Source organism: Erythrolamprus reginae, chromosome 2 (genome assembly GCF_031021105.1).
Source record: "Erythrolamprus reginae isolate rEryReg1 chromosome 2, rEryReg1.hap1, whole genome shotgun sequence".
In the NCBI taxonomy this organism is placed as follows: domain Eukaryota; kingdom Metazoa; phylum Chordata; class Lepidosauria; order Squamata; family Dipsadidae; genus Erythrolamprus; species Erythrolamprus reginae.
Genome location: NC_091951.1, coordinates 335,083,671 through 335,093,128, shown reverse-complemented (window position 1 = coordinate 335,093,128; position 9,458 = coordinate 335,083,671). Strand labels below are relative to the sequence as shown.

The 9,458-nt window shown below is 45.8% G+C and overlaps 1 long non-coding RNA gene across 1 annotated transcript; it reads right to left on the bottom strand.

Annotated features, from left to right (window-relative positions):
- Positions 1 to 4,234: 4,234 nt before the first annotated feature.
- Positions 4,235 to 8,935, bottom strand: LOC139159046 (uncharacterized). The gene is made up of 3 exons (XR_011557799.1): positions 8,783 to 8,935; positions 8,452 to 8,646; positions 4,235 to 4,428 (listed from the first exon to the last, which is right to left on the bottom strand). It is a non-coding gene; the product is annotated as an uncharacterized lncRNA (long non-coding RNA).
- Positions 8,936 to 9,458: the final 523 nt, after the last annotated feature.

The window sequence follows — 9,458 nt, the reverse complement described above, 5'->3', positions numbered from 1 at the left end:
GTACCACTTCCATTATTTCCCAGCTAGCATGGTTAATCGTTGTGTTGAATGGGAACTGATAGGACTTGCTGTCCAACATATCTGGAAAGTACCAGTTGGAGAATTAAAGGTAGTGTTCTTTGAGCTGAATTATGTTATTTGGTGATGGCCATGTATTGCTTTCACGACCTCAATCCATTGCTTATGATTTCTCAACTTCCATTCTAGTATACAGGTCTGATACAGTGGTACCTCTACTTAATTCATTCTGTGACCAGGTTCTTAAATAGATTAGTTTGTAAGAAGCAGCAATTTTTCCCACAGGAATCAATGTAAAAGCAAATAATGTGTGCAATTGGGAAAACCACAGAGAGGGTGGAGGCTCTGTTTCCTCCCAGGAGATTCCTAGAGAAGCCCCATGGAGGCTTTTCCCCACCTTTTCCAGCCCTGTTTCCTCCCAGGAGATTCCTAGGAAGGCCCCATGGAGGCTTCTCCCTGACTTTTGCGGTTACAGTTTCGGAGGCTCGAGTTTGTAACTGGAAAATTGTTCATGAGAAGAGGCTAAAAAATCTTGAACACCCGGTTCTTATCTAGAAAAGTTCATAAGTAGAGGCATTCTTAGGTAGAGGTACCACTGTATATGGAAGTGGTCCTCATCCAAAGGCTAACCAGCTGCAAGCCAACTAAGCTTTCAAGGCCCACCAAAGTGAGCTAATGGTTTGATTTCCAAAGAGTTCTAACCTGAAACATAATGTTGTGTCCAGTAGAAAATGAGACTCATGTGAAACATGTTTTTTTTTAATTGTTTCTTATTGGTGGGAGCTCATCTTCTCTCAAACCAGGAAGCTAAAATGAAAGCAAACTTAAAAACTCGCTGAAAAATCTTCCCCATCATTAAGAAATGTTCTCATGAACATTCCCCAATTTTCTTGAAGGTAAACCTGTTCGGCATAGTGTCCCATCAATCAGGAACTGAATAATTATCTGGGGATTGTGCTAATTAAATTGAGCAATCGTGATTAGAAGAAGTTATCTCAGATTAGCAGATGTTGGAGAGATAAATGGCCCTAGGCTCATCATAATATCCTGCTACAGGTATGTGGTTAGCTAACAAAACCCCGGGCTGTAGGAATGCACCTTGTTGTAAACCAACAACGCTATTGTTATCTTACGTTGTAAAATGCATGTGATTACTGGTATTCAGTCAGTTAAACAAACACAATTTTCCTAGAGTATTTTTTCTAAGCCCTCCCTCATGCAAGGGTGGACAATGCTATTACACTAAAAGGATCCCAGCTGCCCTGGATGTTGCTGGACAATCTCTGTTTTGGAACTGATGTTAATTACTCATAGGTTGTAAATGAAAAGGAACTGCAGAATGGAAACCATTGCCAGATGGAGTTTTAAGTGGAACAGCCATTGCAAAGGGATCGTCCCACACTCTCAATAGAAGAGGCCTTAATCTAGTGAAATGGACAAGTGTCACTTTATTTTATTTATTTGTCAAACATGTATACGATAACAGACATAAGTATGACTTCTCTTTGCCTCAGTGGATGAGCAGGATGTCTATTGTATTGCTCTTTAGTACTTGACAATGCTTGCACAACAAAGAATGTTCTTTCTGTGCCAATTCACAAAGCTCAAACTACCCAAGGAGCTGCTAATACAGTTCTACAGAGGAATTATGAAGTCTGTTTTCTGCACCTCTATAACTGTCTGGTTTTATTTATTTTATTTATTACATTTGTATGCCGCCCCTTTCCGTAGACTCGGGGCGGCTCACAGCAATGACAAAGAACAATGTAAAATACAAATCTAATGTTTCAAAGAGCTAAAAACCCATAATTTAAAAAACATACACACAACATACCATATATAAATTATATAGGCCTGGGAAAAATGTCTCAATTCCCCCATGCCTGACGACAGAGGTGGGTCTTAAGGAGCTTACGAAAGGCAAGGAGGGTGGGGGCAATCCTAATCTCTGGGGGGAGCTGGTTCCAGAGGGTCGGGGCCGCCACAGAGAAGGCTCTTCCCCTGGGTCCCACCAGACGACATTGTTTAGTCGACGGGACCTGGAGAAGGCCAACTCTGTGGGACCTAACCGGTCGCTGGGATTCGTGCGGCAGCAGGCGGTCTCGGAGATATTCTGGTGGTTGCTCTCGCAGCTGCATTCTGCACGATCTGAAGTTTCCTAACACTCTTCAAAGGTAGCCCCATGTAGAGAGCATTACAGTAGTTGAACCTCGAGGTGATGAGGGCATGAGTGACTGTGAGCAGTGACTCTCAGTCCAAATAGGGCCGCAACTGGTACACCAGGCGAACCTGGGCAAACGCCCCCCTCGCCACAGCTGAAAGGTGGTTCTCTAATGTAAGCTGTGGATCGAGGAGGACGCCCAAGTTGTGGACCCTCTCTGAGGGGGGTCAGTAATTCCCCCCCCCCAGGGTGATGGACGGACAGATGGAATTGTCCTTGGGAGGCAAAACACACAGTTTGGTTCTGCGACCCAATAAGACCGACACAGACTTTAGAGGAGAATCCAAAGAAAAAATAATTGCTGCCAACCTGCCTTCCATTGAGGACCTGTATACTGCACCAGTCAAAAAGAGAACTATGAAAATATTTACTGACTCCTCACATCCTGGACACAGACTGCTTCAATCCCTACCCTCAGAATGACAATATAGAGACCTGCACCCCAGAATAACTAGACACAAGGACAGTTTTCCCCCCAAATGCCATCATTCTGCTAAACAAGTAAATCCCTCAACACTGTCAAACTATTTCCTAAGTCTGCACTACTATTAATATTTTCATCACTCCCATCACCTATCTCCTCCCACTAATGACTGCATGACTGTAACTTTGTTGCCTGTATCCTTACAATTTATATTGACTGGTTCCTAATATGATTTGATTGCTTATTTGTTCCCGTACTATCATTATGTAACTTGTTTGTTTGTTTGTATCTCTATGCTGCCCTTCTCCGTAAACTTAACACCCCCTTACTACAATTGAAAGATTTGTTTGTTTGTTTGTTTGTTTGTTTGTTTGTTTACTTACTTACTTACTTACTTACTTACTTACTTACTTACTTACTTACTTACTTACTTACTTACTTACTTACTTACTTACTTACTTACTTATTGTTAGAGTTGGAAGGGACCATGCGGGTCATCAAGTCCAACTCCCTGCCTAAGCAGGAACCCTATAGCATCCCAGCCAAATGGCAGTTCAATTTCCTCTTAAAAATGTCCAGAGTATTGGAGTTCACAATGTCTGCTGGTAGCTTGTTCCACTGGTTGATCGTTCTGACCGTCAGGAAGTTCTTCCTTATTTCCAGGTTGAATCTCTCCTTGGTCAGCTTCCAGCCGTTGTTCCTCGTCTAGCCCTCCGGTGCCCTGGAGAATAAAGTGATCCCCTCCTCTCTGTGGCATGATGTCCCAAGCTCAGCTGTGGATCAAGTAGGACACCCAAGTTGTGGACCTTCTCTTCCAGCAAAGAATTTTTCTCTCTCCAATCACAGTACAATAAAAATGATAACAACAGCATCAAATTGTTTTGCAATAAATCAATTTCAGGAAGTTATAGAATACAATGCTACCACCTTCACTTTTGACATCTGAATAAAAGTGACACCTGCCCAATTTTTTAATGCTATAAAAATTGTGGACCTTCTCTGAGGGAGGTCAAACATTCTCCCCAGAGTAATGTATGGACAGATAGAATTGTTCCTGGGAGGCAAAACCCACAGCCACTCCATCTTGCCATGGTTGAGCCTGAGCCTGTTAACACCCATGAGGGCCAAAATAATTGGCTTCATCCAAGGACCGTTGGAGCTGGAGCACCACCATCTTCTCAACAACCTTCCCTAAAAAGGGAAGGTTGGAGATGGGATGATAGTTGTTTAAAACAGATTCTGGTGGCCTGAGCGGATGAAATCTCTGCAGAAGGTGCAAAAAAAGCAACCAAGATGATTAAGGGATTGGAAACCAAGACTTACGAAGAGAGACTGAGGGGACTGGGCATGGATAGCCTAGAGAAAAGGAGGGCCAGAGCGGACATGACAGCAGTCTACAAGTATACAAGGGGTTGCCACAGAGAAGAGGGGATCACTTTATTCTCCAGGGCACCAGAGGACTGGACGAGGAACAACGGCTGGAAACTGACCAAGGAGAGTGTTAAATACTGTAAATTCTGTAATGTTCTATAATGTTCTGTATCTGGGTTAACTTGTTAAACAAGAGTTGTTAAGCAGAATTGAAAGAAACCATAGGCATTGTTTACCTGCTTCCTATTGGCTGCTGTAGAGGGCGCCAAAATGGAAGAGCTGTCAGCCGCCGGCTGTTGCTGAGGGAAAGTCTTTAAATAGCCGAGCTCCTGGTCTTACGCGCTTCTTCTGTAACTCGCGTATAGAGTGAAAGTGTTTTCCGCTCGCTCAGAGCCTGTAGAGAAATAAAGATAGTTTATTTGGAAACCGTTTTTCTCGGTCATTTCATTGGCGACGAGGGTCTTAGCGGTGATTTTTTTTTTTTTTTTTTAGGAAAAAATCAATATGTCGACCCCTTCGCTGATTCAACCTCCCGAGTTGTTTGACCCGGAACGGTCAACTTGGGCAGCCTATATGGCTAAATTTGAGATTTTCCTGGAAGCTGCCAGCCTACATACGGCTGAGGACAGCAGGAAACGCGCTCTATTTTTGAATTACTGCGGCACGCATATTTTTGAATTGGCCGGGACTTTAACTGATCCCGAACCACCTAATGCTGTCCCATGGGCTACTTTGCAAGAAAAGTTGGCTGCCCATTTTAAACCAACGAAGCCGCCTATAGTGTATAGGCATCAATTTTCCCGTATGTCCCAATCGGATGGGGAATCTATTAACCAGTTCGCGACCAGGCTCAGAACTATCCTGGCAAAATGTCACTTTGACAATCCGGAAGCCAGATTGACGGATGCCCTCATTTTTGGGATGCGGAACGTTACCATTAGGAACAAGTTGTTAGCAACTGAGGGCTCCACGTTACAAGACGTGATTAAAGCTGCTCAGACAGCTGAGGTTGCTGAGGCTGCGGCAGCTGATTTAAAGTCAAATGACAAGCTGCAGACTGTTTTTAAGATCACTGACTCTCAGCGTCCCTCAGCTCGCCGCCTACCTGAAGTGCAGATCGCCGACTATGAAGACTACAATGACAACTGCTGCTACCTTCGAGGGCCACCAGAACGACAAGCCAGGTCAACTTTTCCTGCCTGCGCTGGGTGCAGAGGCCAACATCAACGGTCGCGCTGCCCCTTTAAGGACGCCTTCTGCTACAGATGCGAGAAGAGAGGCCACATCGCCGCCGCTTGCCGTGCTGCCTTGCCGGATGACAACTCTTCTCCACAAGGTCAACAACCTTCCTTTCCTGCTCCACGAGCCTACCGTCCTTTCCGCTCACAAGGTCGGGGTTTCCGCCGGCCTTGGAATGCCAGAGGTAACCGCTTTTTCAGTGGTTCTACAGTTTACCCTCCTGCCCCTAATAAAATTGTTGTCCCCATCCTTTTGAACCATCAGCCGTGCCATATGGAATTGGACACTGGCTCGAAATATACACTAATGCCCTGGCATAAATTACATTTGTATATCCCAAGTTTGGCACGGGACGAATTGAAACCTTTGGACATTGCTATCAATGACTTCCAGGGTCACCCAATTAGGATTTTGGGTAAAACTACTGTTCCTATTACCTTTAGAAATGTGAACCATGTTCTCCCTCTGTTAGTTGTAGACGGAGCTAATCATTCCCTTCTAGGGTTAGACTGGATGGCACCCTTGGGTTTAGCGGTAACAGGTCTTAACAAATTGACATTTTCTACTGCCCCTGATTTTGTCACTGAATTTCCTGAGGTTTTTAGGGCTGGTCTGGGTACCTTTAAGGGACCTCCTATTTCTTTTTCCTTAGACCCTTCTGTTCCTCCCGTTAGATTAAAGCCTCGCAGGGTACCTTTGCCCTTGCTGAGTAAGCTAGATGAGCAATTAACAAAACTTCAAGCGCAAGGTATATTGGTTCCAGTGGAACATGCACCCTGGGAAACACCAATTGTAACCCCATTGAAGCCAGATGGCTCCCTCCGTGTTTGTGCTGATTACAAATCCACTATTAATAAGGCACTACAGCACAACTCCTATCCTATTCCAGTGGTGCAGCAGCTGTTACACACCTTGGGGTCTGGGAAAATCTTCGCGAGGCTGGACCTTGCCCAGGCTTACCAGCAATTGACCGTGGACGAAGCCACTGCCTTATCACAGACTATTGTAACGCACAGGGGTGCTTTTAAGTGTACGCGCTTGCAATTCGGAGTGAGTGTTGCTCCTGGTATATTCCAGCGGTTAATGGAGCGATTATTGGGGGGCCTTGATGGGGTGGTCCCGTATTTCGATGATATTTTAATTTGTGGGGACAACTCTGGCCAGCTGCACAGTCGAATTAGGCAGGTACTCACTAGGTTGAGAGATAAGGGTCTGCGGCTTAAACCGGAGAAATGTGTATGGGGAACACCTTCAGTCGAATTTTTGGGATTTCGTATAGATGCTCAGGGCATTCACCCCACAGAGGAAAAAGTGAGGGCCATTAAAGAAGCCCCTGCCCCAACTTGTAAAACAGAGCTTCAAGCCTTTTTAGGGCTCTTAAATTTTTATGCTGTTTTTCTACGCCAAAAAGCCTCAGTGGCTGAACCCCTGCATAGGCTCCTCCATAAAGGGACAGATTGGCATTGGGGTGAGAAGGAACAACGGGCATTTAACATGGTTAAGGATCTTTTGTCATCGCATAGCCTAGTAGTGCAATATAGCTCAACCCTTCCTGTGAGGCTCACCTGCGACGCTTCTCCGTACGGCGTGGGCGGTGTGTTGGCCCATATTTTTCCTAATGGACAGGAGGCTCCCATTGCCTACTTCTCTAGAACACTGTCTGGGGCTGAGCGCAATTACGCGCAAATTGACAAGGAAGCTTTGGCGCTGGTAGCCGGGGTGAAAAAATTTCATCATTATCTGCTTGGGAGACCTTTTCAATTAGTTACTGACCACAAGCCTCTCTTGGGTCTGCTAGCCACGGGACGGCCCACTCCTCCCTTCATGTCTCCCCGTATGTCCAGATGGGCTATTTTCCTAGCCGCATATGACTACCAGCTCATTCATAAGGGAGGCTCTGCTATTAATCATGCAGACGGCCTTAGTCGCTGTCCGTTGGGACAGAGAGTAGAAGACCCAGCGCCCGCTACAGAGGTACTTCTTATAGAGTTGGATAAGTCTCCTGTGGTCACTGCCAGACAGGTGGCATTGGAAACCAGGCAAGATAAGACTTTGAGCAGGATTCTGAATTACATTTTAAAAGGCTGGCCAGCAAATGGGGACGATCCCTTAATAGGTGAATTTAAAACCAAGAGGCTAGAACTATCAGTTATGCATGATTGCATTCTCTGGGGGGAAAGAGTGGTTATCCCTACTGCCCTAAGACCACGAGTTATGAAAATGCTTCATGAGGGACACCCAGGGGTGGTGAGGATGAAGGCATTGGCAAGGGGGTATTTGTGGTGGCCAGGCTTGGATAAAGAAATTGAGAACTGGGTGGCAACATGTGGCCAGTGCCAAGAAACGCGGCCAGACCCGCCTAAAACCACCCCTGCACAGTGGGACAGTCCCCAAGGGCCATGGTCTAGGGTACACATTGATCTGGCTGGACCAGTGGGGAATCACATGTTTTTAATCCTGATTGATGCGTATTCCAGGTGGCTGGAAATAGTGCCATTAACCTCTACCACATCATCAGCAGTAATACATGTATTAAGGAGGTTATTCACAACACATGGGTGCCCGGACATATTAGTCTCGGACAACGGGCCCCAATTTACATCTAAGCAATTTGAGGTGTTCCTAGCTGGTCTGGGGGTCCGACATGCACTTACCTCGCCCCACGCAGCGTGGTCTAATGGAGCAGCAGAACGTTATGTGAGAGTGGCCAAAGAGGCCATTAAGAGGTCAGCTCCAGGTGACATCCAGGAGAGATTAGACACGTTCTTGCTGACCCAACACATAACACCTAGTATGACCACTGGGAAAAGCCCTGCGGAATTACTAATGGGGAGAAGGTTAAGATCAACCTTGGATAGGCTGCACCCCTCCTACATCAAATTAAAACCGGACAATATACTAATACCTGAACGTGCAGTGGCCGTGGGACAAAAGGTATATGTCAAAAATTTTGATGCAGGGAAGCATTGGGAAAGTGGCATTGTGCAAGACCAAACAGGTCCCAAAACATACATGGTGGAATTACTAGATGGCCGCCTCTGGAAAAGGCACATTGACCACATTAGGGGGAGAGTGGAGAAAATGGGGAGTGAAGGACATACAGATAACACTCATCCCCTCCCCGCAGGGAATTTCGCAAGGACAAACAGGAACCCGGAACCAGTTGATTGGGACTTACCTGGGGGAAATAGCCACTCCAGCGCTGCCTCAGCTCTGCCATCTCCTGGGCATGGGAGCAACGCGTCTGCAGGACGAGAGGAACCATCTTCGTCGGTGGACACACAAGTCATGGGCGACCCTAGACGGTCGGATCGGACTTCGCGAAGACCCCCTCACTTAGAAGACTTTGTAACTTACTTGACCGAATAAAAATCTGTAAAATCATCCAGAAGGGGGAGGGGTGTTAAATACTGTAAATTCTGTAATGTTCTATAATGTTCTGTATCTGGGTTAACTTGTTAAACAAGAGTTGTTAAGCAGAATTGAAAGAAACCATAGGCATTGTTTACCTGCTTCCTATTGGCTGCTGTAGAGGGCGCCAAAATGGAAGAGCTGTCAGCCGCCGGCTGTTGCTGAGGGAAAGTCTTTAAATAGCCGAGCTCCTGGTCTTACGCGCTTCTTCTGTAACTCGCGTATAGAGTGAAAGTGTTTTCCGCTCGCTCAGAGCCTGTAGAGAAATAAAGATAGTTTATTTGGAAACCGTTTTTCTCGGTCATTTCAGAGAGATTCAACATGGAGATAAGGAGGAACTTCCTGACAGTCAGAGTGATCAACCAATGGAACTACCTACCAGCGGACATTGTGAACTCCAACACTCTGGACATTTTAAAGAGAAGATTGAACTGCCACTTGACTGGTGTACTATAGGGTTCCTGCTTGGGCAGGGGGTTGAACTCGATGGCCTTCATGGTCCCTTTCAACTTGTTCTGTCAGGCTCTCTGGTAGAATCCTCCCAAAAATTCAAACAAACTGGTAATTTGTACAAGTCCCTTATCAGTTCTGTGATACTTAGCTTGCAGCTGTGAGGCAATTCACAGTCCTTCTTCTTTCACAAAGTGAAACACACTTTGCCCTGGTTTAGTTTCAAAGCGGGGGGAAATCAGCACACAAAAGGTCAAAGTCAGTAAAGCAGTCACGAAACACAACTATCGGATAATCCTCCACAATGGCCAAACCCACAGGCTG